This window comes from Lontra canadensis, unplaced genomic scaffold, assembly GCF_010015895.1.
Source record: "Lontra canadensis isolate GAN:19392208 unplaced genomic scaffold, GSC_riverotter_1.0 scaffold84, whole genome shotgun sequence".
Lineage (NCBI taxonomy): Eukaryota > Metazoa > Chordata > Mammalia > Carnivora > Mustelidae > Lontra > Lontra canadensis.
In genome coordinates this window covers 2,070,885-2,086,821 of record NW_022631078.1, presented here as the reverse complement: position 1 = coordinate 2,086,821, position 15,937 = coordinate 2,070,885, and positions in this window count along the sequence as shown.

Genomic DNA, 15,937 nt, shown 5'->3' with positions numbered 1-15,937 from the left:
ATCATGGAAGCAGATGCAATGAAATGATGTTATAAAATCAGGATCTTTTTGTGATAACAAAGACACTCCTTGCAATGGAGAATAAGTGGAAACTTCGCCAAGATGGGGTGGAGGTCTTGATCGGCTGGGCATGTGCTTGTGGAAGAGCCGGGGGTCAGGCCAGGCTCCGGGACCTGTCCACAGACGAACTCATCACACCGGCCAGGCTCATTCTGATAGCATGAGCTCTTAGAGATTCAGAGAGGGCAAAACTGGACTTTGGCTCTTCAGAACACCTCCATATGTGGTCAAACCATTAAGAAAAGTCGGGGGATTACTTGCGCAGAATTCGACTTAATATTAGTCTCTGGGGGACAAGGGTGTCCAGGCACAGAGGCCAACACAGGTTATGTCCCATTTTAAATGGAGTGAACCATCCCATCCTGAACTGTTGCTCTCATTAACATGAATCTCTTTTTTACACGGAGCTTACACTGGCAGACACTTCTTACTATGCTTCTTTCAAACTTGAAGGGAAGGTTTTAGCTATCTTTGAAGAAGACCGCATGGGGGCCACCTGAAGGTACGTTTCCTCCCTCCCCATGGAGGGTCAATCAGCGTCTCCCCCTGAGGAGCGCCGGTGGGAAGTGGGAGGTTTACCACCCCGAGGTGCGGATCACAGTAGGCATTTCTATTTGGTGTTCCTTAAGGGTGAGAACCTCTCTCCCTCTAAGTTTGATCTCTATATCCCATTCAGCAGCCAGGGCAGGGCCACTGACAGTGCTGGCATTGGATCATTTGGCCTTACAAGAATAAGTCTTTCTGGAGCTAGGGTTTTCATTCATGGGGCATTACCACTCTGGACAGCGGCATGAGTAACAGGATTCGGAGCTTGTGACAGGAGCCCCTGGCCAGCTACTTGGAGAACCATTAATGCTGCAGCTCATGAGGCGGGTTGGTGGCGCCTTGACAGATGGAGGAATCCTTTTTCAGCTGGGAGTCAGAGCAGAGAGGCAGGGGAGAGCAGAAATGGAAGGACAGGTCCCACAACCGCGGGAGGGACTGTGGCTGGGTGCACTTCCACATGCACGTTTCTGCTTCTGTGCGAGTGAGATAATGACGTCTAACTCATGTCTCTGTTTGTGATGATTTAGCAAGACTCATGTCATGTGTGTTGCACACGGTAACGGATCCCTGGTCGAGAGTCAGTTTTTCTCATTGTTATATGAAGCTGAACCACATGAAATTGCTGATGTCCTTATGTTTTTGCTCTGCAGAGCTGGCGGTATCATAGGGTTCACCTTGACAGCTGCTGTCTGGGTGTATGTGCAGCTCATATGTGGCAACAGGTGTCTGCCAGGTGACCAAATGATACACAGCCTGTAAAGCAAGACTTCCAAATTTTAATATCTTGCATTCTAAGATTCTGTGTGTTTTTGTCCACAGTTTAGCATTTCTGACACTGGTGTGTGTTTTACAGATAGGGTTTATGTGAACAATCGTCTTGCCTTTTGCAGCCAGGAAAGCCATTACTAAATTAATGGTGTATCTCACGGTCCATGGTGTTTCAGCTCCAGCTTCCAGCCCGGCAGCATGGCATGGAAATGATGCCAGAGAAGGCAAAAACGGTGATATGATCTGCCAATATTTGTTGGCATTTGGTAATTGGACACTTGACTCGGAGAGGCCGGCAAACATCTTCTCCGAGGCCCCTCCCCGCCAAGGTGGCGCTGTCCAGGCAGATGCACCTGTCCACCCTCTCCCGGCCCCCAGAGCCAGCCGCTCTGCACCTGAGGGACCCAGGGAATTATCCACAGACAAGCAGAATCTCAATCTCTAATACTCCAACATCTCAGAAACTGAATGCAGGATAATTCCCTCTTTCTATGAAGTCCGTGGAGATTGCTCTGAACTAAATGAGGTTTTATGTCTTACTTATACATGAGAGATATTTAATTACATATACCTGTAAAATATATCAGTCATTTGCATGAATACATCTAGATTCACCTTCGTTGTCAAGGGAGACAGGAGCAGTCTGTCTGGACAAGCCTGGCTCAGCCTGGCCTTGCTGGGACTCACCTGGGGCAGGTCCGCAGGCAGACAGATCTGACCCCGAGCTGGTCTGTATTACACAGGACCATCTGGAACATCCTTTAATGGGATGACCACATGTCCCAGTCTGCAGAGGGTCTCATCCACCTGTCCCGCTTAGCATTTTGGGCCAGATGTTCCATTGTTAAACGCCCTATTTTAAGAGTTGCATTAAAATGAACCAGGTGGACTCGGGGACCTTCCACTGTGCTCTTGTCTAGTGCTGTAGCTGAGACAGTGATGAACCATGAAGAATTCCTCACATGACCTGACTGATGAGAGTGGGGCGAGATGTGTGCGGGGAGGGAGGGTGGGGTAACCCTCCATAGAGCGTGTGGGACAGCGGTCTGGGGGCTCTTGACAGCCTGTGTTTTGCTGTACAGGGTAAATCTATAATTTATTATACTGGTTGGAGACATGTATTTTGCAATAACTTTCACTGTGGGGGCATTCAGAAATAAAGTACCTATTGAATGAAAATCAAGGCCTGCGTTTCTGCTTCTCAAGACATTTTTATAATGAAATGCATCTTCAGTAGGATTTTGAAACCACTGTCTGTGTGCTGCTGAAGGAGCATCTGTGTCTTCTTCAAATGCTGGTCATTCTTTTGAGCAGTGTGTCCTCGACAGCGAAAACTGGCTCTGTGCAGTCGCAGACACAGAGTCCTATCTCACCCAAGAAGTACGGCTGCTCCTTCGGATCAGTGGACGTTTTCTAAGCTACTTTCACTCATTGTCGATCAGGCACATCTGAAAAGTAAAGCTAGTAACACGCTGAGCAAATCTTCAGGGGAGTGTCACAAATAGTTAAATAATGCAAGCTCCATGCTCGTGGCATCAGACCCAGAAAGCAGTAAATCACTCCACATATTGTTTAAGATGAGGTCTTATTAATACAATTAATAAAATTAAAGGAAAGCTTTGGGAAGATTTGGGTGCCAAGATCCTCTCAACTTTCCGTGAAAACCATTATAATTCTGCTTAAACTTTAACGCTGAAGAGAAAACCATTTGGTTTTATACAGAAATGTTTAGTAAAGTTTGTGGGGCACAGAGTTATGATAGACGATATTTTACTAGACTAAGAAGCCATGGAGCGTGATTGATTGTGACGCGTCTCTAGTTCCCGAAGGTGTCTGCATTGTGGTATCACACCAGCCGAAGATGTACGAATACTCACGTAGGTACACAGTTCAAGCAAACGGCCACATGTTCTTAAGAAAGCCAACTGTGGGTGTGAAAACTCCTTCAGGACTTCTGCTGCAGCCTGGACTCAACTGGGTCTTAAACATATTTGACCTTTGAGGCACTCTAGAAATCAAGCAATGTCCCTCACAGTGGTATTGAATGTGAAAATAAATCTTCTACATCTCAGGTACATTAGGTTCAAAATTCTTTCATTTTAGAAATCTTTAATCAAAGAATTCTACATACAGAGTTCTGAAAGTAACTTGTGATTTAGAGCTCTTAGCAATTTGCAATTATTTAGAATCTATCTGTCCTAGAGCAGACAAGAACCTGATGGCGCTGAATGCAGAGGGGCAATTCAGGCTTCATTTTGGGATGCTTCAATTGCATCTCAGGATTTATCAGCGTGTGAGAAGACGTTGTGATGAAGCCCTTGCTTGTTCAGCGTTTAATTATGGAAAGTTTCAAACACACAGAAAAGATGAAAGAACTTTACAGAGAATACCCGAACACGTACTGTTTCTGTCATACCGTTAATGATTTATTATACTCGCTTTTCACACCATCATCCATCTTTTCACTCATCCATCCATCTTGTTTTTGGGAGACCTTTTAATGTAAGTTGTAGACATCAGTTCCTTTCGTCCTTAAATATTTTAGCACGAAGATTGCTAACTCAACTTTATATACATCCATACACATATATATTTATGGTTCTTTTCTGTTTGAATTTGCACCCTGCGTACTGTTGAGTGCCCAATTTTTAGGGTAGTATTTGATGAGTTTTGATAGATTCATTGGCTAAGCCAAAAAAGATACAAATCATTTCCACTTCTTCATTTCCTTGCACTGTTTTCATTTATTTTGCCGTTGATGAGTTCAGTCTGTTCTGAGACCTCACATACCTGGAGTCACATGGCATAGACCTTTTTTGGGGGAAAGGTTCCTTTCGCTCGGCACCATGACTTTGGGACTCGTTCATATGGTTGTGTATCACTGTATTTCTTTTTCCATTTCCATTGGTGAAGAGAAAACAGTGGGTTTCTGTGATGGCTCGACGGCCAGGTCTGTTTCTCAGTCACCCTGTTGTTGGGCACATGGGCTGTTCCCAGCGTGGGGCTACTACGAATGAAGCTGTGAGGGACAGTCCTGGGTAAGTATTTCTTTAGACATATGACTGCCTTTCACGGGCATATGTTTGTTTTAGAAGAAACTACCCAATATTTTCCAAAGTGGTGGTAACATTCTAAAATGTCACCAAACATGTATGAGTTCTGACTGATTTGCATCCTCACCAATATTTTGTGTTGCGAATGGTTTTAGTTTCAGCTATTTTATCACTTGTGAGTGAATGAAGCGCTTTATTTCGGCTTGAATTTCCACTCCCTGAGGGCTAATGACGGTGAGCCCTTTCCCATGAGCTTACTGACCATTTGTTTGTCTTTCCTAAAGCCTGTCGCTCGGTTTTCATTAGGTCATTTCATCTTTTCTTCACTGAGTTTTAGGAGTTTTTATATAGTCTTGATAAAAGTCCTTGTCAGCATATTTTCCTTTTTTTTTTTTTTTTGTTATGTGTGGCTTTCCTATTCCGTCTCTTCATGCTGTCTCTTAATAAGAAGGTGTACATTTGATGAAGCCAAACTAATTACTTTCTGTTCTTTTATAGTGAAGGCTTTCTGTGCATTAAGAAAACTTTGCATGTTCCCAACTCATGAAGACATTCTGCTGTGTTTCGTCCAGAAGCTTCATAGTTTTAAATGTTTGTATACAGTGTGAGATGGGAGTTGGGTTGTTTTTTTTTTTCCCCTGAAGATTTCTTTTGGTTCCAGTACCATTTGTTGAAATGACTTTCCTTTTTACATTGTATTGCTTTGATGCCAGTGTTCAAAAACGAATGGACTGCGTTTGGGGGCTCACTGCTCTGTGTCGGTAATCAGCCTTTCTAGTCTTATAGCAGCGCCATATTGTTTTAATTGCTATAGCATTAAAGTAAGTTTTAAAGTCAGGGATGTATGTTTACTTTGTCTTTTTTTAAGATTTAAAAAAAAAATTATGTTAGATGTTCTCCATCTTTTTATAAAGCTTCAAACCAAGCTGACAAATTCTACAAAAATACCTTGTAGAACTGTACTGGGGAGAGCATGGAATCTAAAAGTTCATTCAGGAGGAAGTGATAATGTCTCACATGGTTCGAGCCTTTAATTCACAGGAAAGGTACTCTCCCTTCCATTGTAGATTTTGGGATCTTGTTTGGATTTACCTTGAGTTGATTCTGATACATTTTGTTTCAATGAGTTTACCTGATTTGCTAAATATATTAGCAAAGATTGTCATAGTATTCACTTGTTTCCTTTCAATATCTATAGAATCTATGGTTACGTCTTCCTTCGTACTCATGTTGCCCATACTTGGTCTTCTCTCCTCTCTCTCTCTCTCTCTGCATGAATCATTCCAGAATGTCAATGTCTTGTTCTTAAAAAAAAAAATCAACTTTTGGATTCATTAATATCTTTTATTTTTTTCTCTATGTTCCTGATTTCAGTTCTTATCTTTAATGTTTCCTAATTCTTACTAACTTTGAATTCACATTCCTTCTAGTTTTAGCTTCTACTGATCGAAATTTAAATCATTGATTGTATGAGAATTTAACACTATAAGTTTCCCTAAAAGCACTGCTCTACCTACTCCTTGTAGATCTTTAATATGGTTTGTTTTCATTAACATTATGGTAAAAAAATAATTTTTTAATTAAAAAAAATAATTTACACTTTCCTCTGTACTTCCCTTTTGGCCCGTGATTCTCTGGGAGTGTAACATCTAATTTCCGCAGGCATGACTTGTTTGGGTATCACACTGCTATGGAGCCCTAATGTCATCCTAGCCAGAGAACACAGTCTGTATTATTAAAATCATTTTAATTTTACTAATACTTGTTTAACGACTCAGCATATGATCTATCTTGGTGATGACACCAGGCACATATTGGGAAGAAGTCATTTCGTGTAGCGCTTTGTAAGGATCAGTTTGGTGAAGGTGATTGACGGCGTTGTTCCGACCCTCCCTGACAATATTGAACTCCTGTTCTCTGTGCTCTGTTAACTGCTGAGAGAGAGGTACTAAGATCCTCGACTATGATCGCATATTTGTCTGTTTTTCCCCTTGATTTTGTGAGATTTTTATAATTTTTGTTTTTAAGCTCTGTTTACAGGCATATTCATGCGTGGTTGCTCTAGACATTCTTATATATGTCTTGATTATTTTTAAAGATTTTATTTATTTATTTGAGAGAGAGAGAGATAGAGAGAGGGAACACAGAAGGAGAGGCAGAGGGAGAAGCAGGCTCCCCGCTGAGCAGAGAGCCGGATGTGGGGCTCCATCCCAGGACCCGGGGACCATGACCTGAGCTGAAGGCAGAGGCTTAACCCACTGAGCCAACCACATGCCCCTTGAACTTTTTTATAGTAAACTTCATGTTACAACCTCACCACTTCATGTACGCTATGAGTTCTGCAAACCTGGAGGTCCGTTTACTGACTGCGGCTGCTGGTCTGTTGTGTGACGGTTGTCACATGTACTAGACCTGTCCCCAGGTCTTACAAATCCCATAACCCACGTTTTGCATTAAACCACCATATGTATTTCAAAGAAGGAGGAAAATAGTCTTTTACATTTATCCATATATTTTCTCATTACTCCTTCCTAGACATTCAAGTCTTCACGTTGTATGCATTATTTCCACTCAGCCTGAGGAATCCGGCACAGAGTATGACTAAAAATACACAGGGTGATATATAGAGATATCGCAATGAAAATCGAGGTGTGAGATTGTCCACGTTTAGCAGAAATTGCTCTGAATCCAACTGGCTGCTTCCGTACCTATAGAGAAAATATTTTGTCAATAAAGAGTATTAAGGTATAAAGAGAAGGGTCAGATGCATTTTTCCTCATTTTCTAGTGTACTACCCCCAAAATTCAACTCTGAAAAATTTATAGACACTGTTTCAAATATATGAAAATTGAAAACACATTAAAAATATTTCAGAAGAATACTAGCAACATGTTTGACACAGATATGGCTTAGAAAGTGCAATATGATTAGGCTGCAGTGTTATTTTAAAATTAAGATAATTTTTAAAATTACTATAATTTTAAAATCAAGATATTTTAAAATTAAGATAATTAATACAAAGAAACTTTAAAAGTTGTGCTTTAATGATCACAAAGATATGCTATTTTTAGAATGTATTTTATTTTTAAAAATGATTTTTGAACATAATTATTACCTAGGCCTATCAATACCATAAAACCAATTGATTTGTACACGTCTGTGTCTCTCTCTATATATGTATATTACGGATTCACACGTACACACAGGCACATAAACATCTGTGCATTTTTTTTTAAAGATTTTATTTATCCATCCGACAGAGAGACAGAGAGGCAGGCAGAGAGAGAGAGAGAAGCAGGCTCCCCGCTGAGCAGAGAGCCCGATGTGGGGCTCGATCCCAGGACCCTGAGGTCATGACCTGAGCCGAAGGCAGAGGCTTAACCCGCTGAGCCACCCAGGTGCCCCAACATCTGTGCATTTTTTAATCACGTGTAACGGTTATCTGTCGGGCTCCCCTGACATTTACTGGCGAGTGTGTCTTAGTTTCATTGATAAATTCTATGGTCATCTTGCCTTTACTTTTCCAGCCAGCACAAGGATGAGATGTTAACGGTCGCTTCGGTAGATGAGTGCTCCCTATTCCACCTGGAACGGTCACACTACACTCCTGTGTGATGGAGGCTCGGGACCCCGTGGTGGACCAGGGCCGCGGGGGGCCCCGACTTCCTGGACAGTGATCGATATCTACAGGAGCTGAATTAGACCCGGTGCCCTGCGAGCGGCACCCACTGGGCCCAGAAGTCAGCAGGCCCGGCCGAGCACTACTGGAGAACGCCTTCCCGGGCCATCGGACCTTGCTTCTGCCCAGCCTCGGAGGAGACCCTGGGGAAGCGCTGTCTGCACCTCTGCCTGCACCTGCACACCCATGAACTCCAGGGCGATGGAAACCGGCATAGGATGGGCAACGAGCAGCTTCCCGCAGACGCAGGAGAGTCTTGGGTCTACGCCGGCAGGTGTTCTGTCTCCCCCACGGTGGGCGGAGGACTAGCATGAACCTGTGTACCAAGGGAGCTTGCCCTCGGCTCTGGGCAGCCTGCTCGTCCCACTTTTTCTGCGGCTAATTTCTTGCATAATTTCGTTTCTTTGAAAGATCTAGTAGACTTCATTTTGTTTAATTAATAGCCTTTATTTGTCCGAACGGTTTTAGGGTAACAGAAAAATCGGAGGAAAGCCAGGGGTCCCCTATATCCCACGACACAGATGCCCTCCTACGGTCAGCTCGCATCAGTGGGGCGCACTTGTTAGGACGGACGACCCATGGGGAGACTCTGTTGTTACCTGAGGTCTGTAGCTCACGCCGGGGCTCAGTCCGTGTCGTGCATCCCGCGGGCCTGACACGGGCATAATGACACGCGTGGACCCACACGGCGCGTGCAGGATACTTGCTCTAAAAGTCCTCCGGGCTCCACCTAGCTCCCTCCCTCCTTCCAAGCCCCAGGCAGCCGCTGCTCAGACCTTCCGCATAGACGTGGCTTTTCCAGGACACCACGTCGGGACTCACGCAGGCTGTGTGCAGCCTCTCCAGACCGGCCGCCTCCGCGCGGCCTTACGTGTCCCCCACGTCCTTCTGCGGCTTGAAGCCCGCTCACCTTTTTGCCCAAGTTCCCGCGTCGCCTGCTCTACAGAGAAGCGGCGCCATCAGCCATAGACAGACAAGCTTCCCACGCTGCGCACCAGCCCGGGGGCCGGGCGTCCCTGCCGTCGTCTGGGGTCGTGAGCGGAGAGGCCGCGTGCCACAGCCACCCAGCGGTCGCCCCGATTCCGGGATCCCAGGCCGGGTGCTGTGGATGTTCCAGGAGCCGCAGCTTCGGCAGCACAGGATCCTTGTTAGAAATGCAGAGTCCCAGGTCCTTCCACGGCCACGCCCGCCAGTCGGAGCCTGAACAGGAGCAGGTGCGGCGCTGGCAGCCTCGGCCCCGCCCCGCAGCCTCGGCCCCGCCCCAAAGCTCGGCCCCGCCCCAAAGCTCGGCCCCGCCCTCAGTCGCAGCCCCGCCCCGCACCCTCGGCCCCGCCCCACATCTCGGCCCCGCCCCGCAGCCGGAGTGCCACCTCCTCCTGGCTCACAGAAGGGCGAGCTCTCGAGTTTGCGAGTTTGCGTGGACCCGGGACACCCTTGCCTCCACGCGCATTTCCTCCCATAGTCGCGTTAGCACGTGTTTGGCAAGATGGCCGGGTGGGAGCTCACCTTGGGGTGGAAAGATCCACCTCCAGTTTTGGGAAGTAGGAAGAAAGGGGACCCTAGATCTCAAGCTCTGAGACGCAGTGACAGACCCCCAAGCCTTTAAGCCCAGGCTCAGCCCGGCCCAGCTCCGCAGCAGGGACGTGAAGTGGACTCAGACCAGCCTGAGTGGCTTAGAGAAGGGAAGCTCAGAGCGGCGGGAAGGTGCGGAGGGAGGCTCCCTGGACGTGGGGGTTGGGAATGCCCCGGGGCAGGAGTCTCCCCCTCCGATGCCTGGCCAGAGCTCCCCGGCTGCGGTTCGGGGATGCAAAGAGCCGGTCCATGTGGCCAGGACATGGCGCAGAGGTGGGAAGTCACAGCCCCGGTGGGAAGGTCTGGGCAGCCCAGGAGCCTTGGGAGCAGAAACTGGTCCCCGTCTGTGGGGAGGAGGCCGTCTTTAACCTGGGCCTCCACAAGTGAGATGGCGACTTCGACCCTGTGGCACCTTCACTCGTGGTGAGAGTATCTGTTACACTAGACTCTGGGACGCCGGCGGAGGGTGGGCAGTCGGCGAACGGGTAGGGCACCCACCCTTGTAACAGGCACTCGCTGGGAGCAGACCCTCCTGCCCACACGAGACACGGACTCGCTGGGCTCCCAAATCCCATAAGCAGCAGCAAGGCTGGTGTTATCATCCTCGTGTTGGGTGGGAAATGTGGGGTCCAGATCTGAGTCCCGGAGCAGCAAGTGCGGGTGTGCCTGAACTGCCAAACCTACCACCGGGGGGTTTTAGGGCTGAGTTCAGGCTTCACGTCGGTCTGCCCGTCTCCACGTGGCCCCATGTGGGTACCAGTGCGTGGATATGTGACAGGTGAGCAGGACTCAATTACACAGAATTTAAAAAACATGACATTTAAAATTTCAATAAAGGAAAGAGGGATAAAGCGTGCTTGAGAGACCCACGAGCACTGTCATGCCCCAGTCCGTCTGGGAGGGGTCAGGGCGACCCCGTGAAACGCACTGAGAACACACTCACCCAACAGGTATGGAGAATCTGCGGCGGGCCCCGCTCTGCAGACGGAGACGTGACCTTGGCCAGGACAGGGGGACGGAGCTGAGCAGTCTGCTCGCGGTCGCACGTTCTTGGTGCTCCTGTGTTAGCCCAGCGGTCCGTCTTCCTCGTCTAGGGAGAAGGGATGAGAACGAGCCCTTGTCCCGCCCCAGGGACATGCCGTAAAGAGCTGAAATCCTCTTGGAGACGAAAACCCTTTGAGATTTGTGGAGTGCTAAACAAATCCAGCTGTGGCTACTTGTGGGAGACATTCTCCCGTCCGCAGCTTACAGCTGAGTAATACCCATGGATTATGGGTGCCACTTGCACACCGGCAGATACAAGGCCTGTGGAGGTCAGGCAGTCGGCATACACTGCTCCAGAGGCTGATGGGTCGTACCGTGGGATGTGGCTGGCTCACACCCTGCGGCGAGGGGAGCTTTAGGAAAGGGAATGGGCCCAGGCTGGGCGATCTGTGAGTCTGTAAATTCTCAGAGTAATATCCACATTTGCAGGTACATGAACGTACCAAGAAAGCCCGGGGTCCCACTCTCAGCCAGGCGGGCAGCAGACTGTGGGCTGGCCACGTCGGAGACTTAGGGAGACCCTGTCTTGGTGTACGGCCATCAGGTGGTGCCCGGACCCAGACAGAAGGGACTCAGGCCGACCTCCGGTCTGGGATGCAGTGCGGGGTCCGTGCTGGCCGTGTGATGTCCCAGGCCCGTTACCGTTGATAATGTCCTGGTGACGGGGACGCACCACACGTCCTGGAGGCTTCCTAGCACCCTGCCTTGCTGGAGTCTCAGCGGGGGCTGCCGGCTGGACGGTTGAGCCCAGTCGGCCCCACTGGGCTTAGACATTGTTGCGGCTTCTAAACACGTCTTTCCCAGAATGACCTCTTTCCTGATGAAAATAAAGAGACAAATAAATGAATAAATAAAACGCAGCATCAACAACCCTTGCTTCCCAGTGGCACCAGCAGAGTCTGAGGTCAGGACCCCTGAAACTCTCCTGCCTTTCCCCACAGTGACCTCGAGTCCCGGGCCAGGGAGCAGACGCATCGCTGGCCCCAGGCGGAGCCCGAGTTTAGTGGAGCTGCCGTGAGTTGTTTTTTCCCCTAATACACAGTAAAAGCTGGGGTAGTGGGGCTATGCTGGTTCCACGAGTACTTTCCAGAGGTCTTAGTAATTACAGCATCAGTGGAGTGACAGTGAAATGCTGTTTTCCCTTTATTGTAATTAATGTTGATGGTGGTGACAATCCCCAGTCCTGTGTTTATGTGACACGGAGCAGAGAAGAACTCCCAGAACTTCGCAAACAGCCTGTTCCTCCAGAGCTGCGGGTGGGACAAGGTGCCAGGAGCTCACGCCAGAGCTTGGCGGGAAGATGCATCTGGACGGTTTTTGCTTCCGGGCGCCGCTCCTGTGTACCCACAAGGCTGTGGGCGAGGAGACATTGGTCCTCTCTGAACCTCAGTGTCATCTTCCATGAAATGAGAAGATGATAAAACAGACCAGACAGACCCCTCCCGTCCTACCTGAAGTCTCAGGCCAGGGGCGTCTCCGAAGAAGGAATTTGATAAATGCACCATTGCGCACTGTTCCTTGGTCTGTAAAATGGGTCTCAAAGTGACCTTTACGGGCATCCAGAGATTCAAAGAAGATCTTCCAAGTGCCTTGCTCAGCACCGAGCACAGAGGAGACTCGAGTTCAAAGACACTTGTCATTAATGCTATGTCCGTGCCCGGACCCTGGTGCCGTCCAGCGGGTGGATGAGTCGTGTCCAGCCACCTGGGTCCCCACGACAGCCAGGGCCCGGAGCTCAGCAAGAGGGTTTGGGATCTAAGCAGGAGACCAGAGCCCAGGTTTACCGCCGTGACCCCTGGGCTGGCTCCCTCTCTCAGGCCTCAGTTTCTCTGCCTGTCACACGGGGTGGGAGGAAGGTGGGAGTGGGAGGGCTGAGCCGGGATAAAGGTGTTCCCTGTGGCCTCTTTTCAGGACTAGAGGATCCACAACCCGGCAGGGACGTGGTGCTCCTCTGAGCTAAGGCTCCGGAACATTCTGCATCTGTAACTCCCGTTTCTGCGTGGTGGCTGTGTCTCTTCCACGATAAAAAGATGCAGGAAACAGTCTATCACACTCGTGATTCGGGGCCTTGGGTGTGGATTCAGAGCCCGTGAGCCCAGCGGGTGACAATCCCCCGCCGAGCACCCCTGCACCACCCTACAGGGCTGGACACCGGACCCCCGCCTCGCTGGCGGCCGGCCACTCCCCAGAAGCCTCCCTGCCCAAGCAGCGGCCGCCTGCACACTGCGGCTCCCTCAGCGCGACGTGGCCCTCTGGCTCGTGGCCAGCGCCAAGACCTTGCTCGGCAGTGTGTACGAGTGACGTTCTCTGTCACCAGTGCTCTTCGCACAGCGCTCTGCGTGACTTTAAAGTCGATGCTCGCTGCCCCCGTGGCTTTGCGAAACGATGAGTCGCTGCTGAGTGTGGCGGGCAGCTCGGAGATGATGTTATTATGGAAGAAGCACTGGGGCTCCCGGCGATCCCAACGACAGGAAACCAAGACAAGACTTACTACTGTTATTTTGTAACTATTTTTTTTAAGATTTTATTTATTTATTTGACAGAGAGAGAGATCACGAGTAGGCAGAGAGGCAGGCAGAGAGAGAGAGAGGAGGAAGTAGGTTCCCCACTGAGCAGAGAGCCTGATGTGGGGCTCGATCCCAGGACCCTGAGATCATGACCTGAGCCTAAGGCAGTGGCTTAACCCACTGAGCCACCCAGGCGCCCCGATTTTGTAACTATTATTAATGGCTGCCGTCCCTCAAGTCATGGAGCTGAGGTGGGGGGAGGACTGGGCGGCATCCCTCTCCCCACAGTGGGGTTTGGTCTTGCTCCATCTAGTGGCCTGAGTGTGGCCCCCGATATATCTCCGAGGCCCAAGTCCCAGTGCTGGGGACTGTGACCTTATTTGCAAATACCGTCTTTGCAGGTGTAGTTAGTTCAGGACCTTGAGATGCGATCATCCTGGATCAGAGTGGACCCCAAGTCCAGTGACAAGTGACTTGCAAGAGAGAGAGGAGGGAAGGCACAGGCAGAGGCTACAAAGATGTGTCTACACCCCAGGGAACACCAACGGTTGGCCCGCCTCTCAGGGGCTGGGAGAGTCCTCCGAGCCTCCAGAAGGAACCGAATCTGCTGACCTCCTGGTCTCACATGTCTGGCCTCCATGAGAGGTTACAATTCTATGGTTTAAGCCCTGGGTCTGTGGGAATTTGTTATGGTGGCCCCAGGACCCTGACATGCCCTAAGCCACAGTGGAACCTCCCTCCCACCACTTTGCGGGAGGGTCTGCCTGGCTCACAGTGGGGGCTGCTCCCTCTGCACCATGTCAGTGGACACTCAGCTCAGTGCAGGCCACAGGTCCTGCCTGGGCTCCTGACCACTCCTTGTCCTTGGCCGGCTCCTTGGACGCATCCCCTTTGCCAACTCTGGGCCTTGCTGGTGGAAGCTGATGGCAGTGGCAGGGTGAACTGGGCCCCACCTCTAGTCTCGTTTAAGCCTTAGGGGCTTGATCCTGGGGCGGTCCAGCAGTAGGTGACGTCCTCCAGCTGTCCTCGCTTGCACAGAAAGGCACGATGCACGCAAACATGAAGTTTCTTCTGCGAGGCCGTGCTCTGTGGAGGAGCAGAGCAGGGCTCAGATTTGGGGTGCGGGGCGCCTGCTGAGCCCCGAGACTTACCTAGGCTTGGACAGGTCATACCCAGCAGCCCGGGAGCCTGCACACGTGCTCATGGACCACGCCGGAGGCTGCGAGCCCGTGCCAGCTCCCGCAGAGAGCAGGGAAGTGAAGCAGTGAGGTCCCCTTACAGCGTCCTGGCCAATTAGGAGAACGCGTCCCTTTCCTGTGAGCGCCTGTCAGGTACTCGTGCTGGAAATGCACGCTCGCCGATGCCTCTCACGGTTGTGACTTGGGACATTTCGGGAAAAGATGACAAGAGGTGAAAGAAAAGACGGTTGCATTTTAGAAAACGTGGTATTTAAAAAGCAGTTGTCCTCAGTCTGAAAATCTGACATTTGAAAGCCACCTTCGATTTTTCTGAAAGAAAAAAAAAAAAAAAGGTCTATTTCTGCCTACAGAGAAAATGTATAAAATTGTGAGTTTTGCCTAGAAAAAGTAACATTTTCATTTTCTGTCTTTGAGATGTTGAGTCGCACCAGGAGAGGTAAGGTCCTGTCCTGCAGGAGACCCGGATGTCAGGAAGGAGGACGCTGTGGGGGCAGCCTGGTGGCACTCTGGGTCCCATATTCTTCCCGGATACTCCCCGAAGCGGGGACCCCAGGCCCCAGGATGAGGGGAAGGACGCTGTGCTGCAGGAACGAGGGGCGTCTCAGGCCGTTCTGTGGGACCCTAAGGGGCGAACTTAGGGCCCAGAGTCAAATGTCCTGGAGCCAACTCACTGAGGACAAACGTGCAGCAGCTGGCCAGGCGTGGGCTGCCCTTGGTCTCACCTCAACTTCCCTGGACGCGGCACATGTGGTTCAGAGTGTGGCCCCCAAGGTCAGCCCTGCTCCACCGCGTGGCCCCCCTGAGACCCTGGGGGACGCAGCCGATGTCTCTGACCCCAGTGTCCTCGTCTCCCAGGAGCCCCGTCGTGAAGACGTCCCGTGCAGGGTGATCCGTCCACATGGATGGACCGTCCACACGGTGTGGACTGGAGGCTCCAAGGCCCTTCCCGACCCCCTGTGGCTGCAGGACAAGAACCCATACATGCTTTTCTAAAGACGGACATGGGATTCCCCCTTGAGCGTTTTCTGGCAAAATCGGCTTGAGTGCTGAGTGTCATCGGCAGTCACGTGGACGGGATTCAGTGAGCCCTTGCGTGTGGGGCTCTCCGTGGTCCCCTGCCCAGGCTCCTTCAAACCGTTCAACGCCTGCTCGGGGATGCCCACTGAGTCTCTGGAGGGCCTCCTGCTTCTGTCCCCAGCTTGCTTTCCTGCCACCCCCTGAGTCCAGGCCTCGTGCAGCTAGACCCTGCAGCTGGCTCCCCGCTGGGCTCCTCCCTCTGCTCCTTCTGTGGCTTCTAGAACGATCTCTCTGAAGCTCAATGCTGATCAAACCACTCCCCCTCTCCAGCCATTGCTGGGTCCCAGAGGCCACTTGAGGGACACCCAGGGCCCAAACCTGCAAAAAACCAGGAACAAACCAACAAACACACCCCCCAGGGGTTAGGACTCCCACATGAGATTTGGGGGATACGAGCTGTGCCCACCTCGAGGCTCAGCGTAAACACTCACA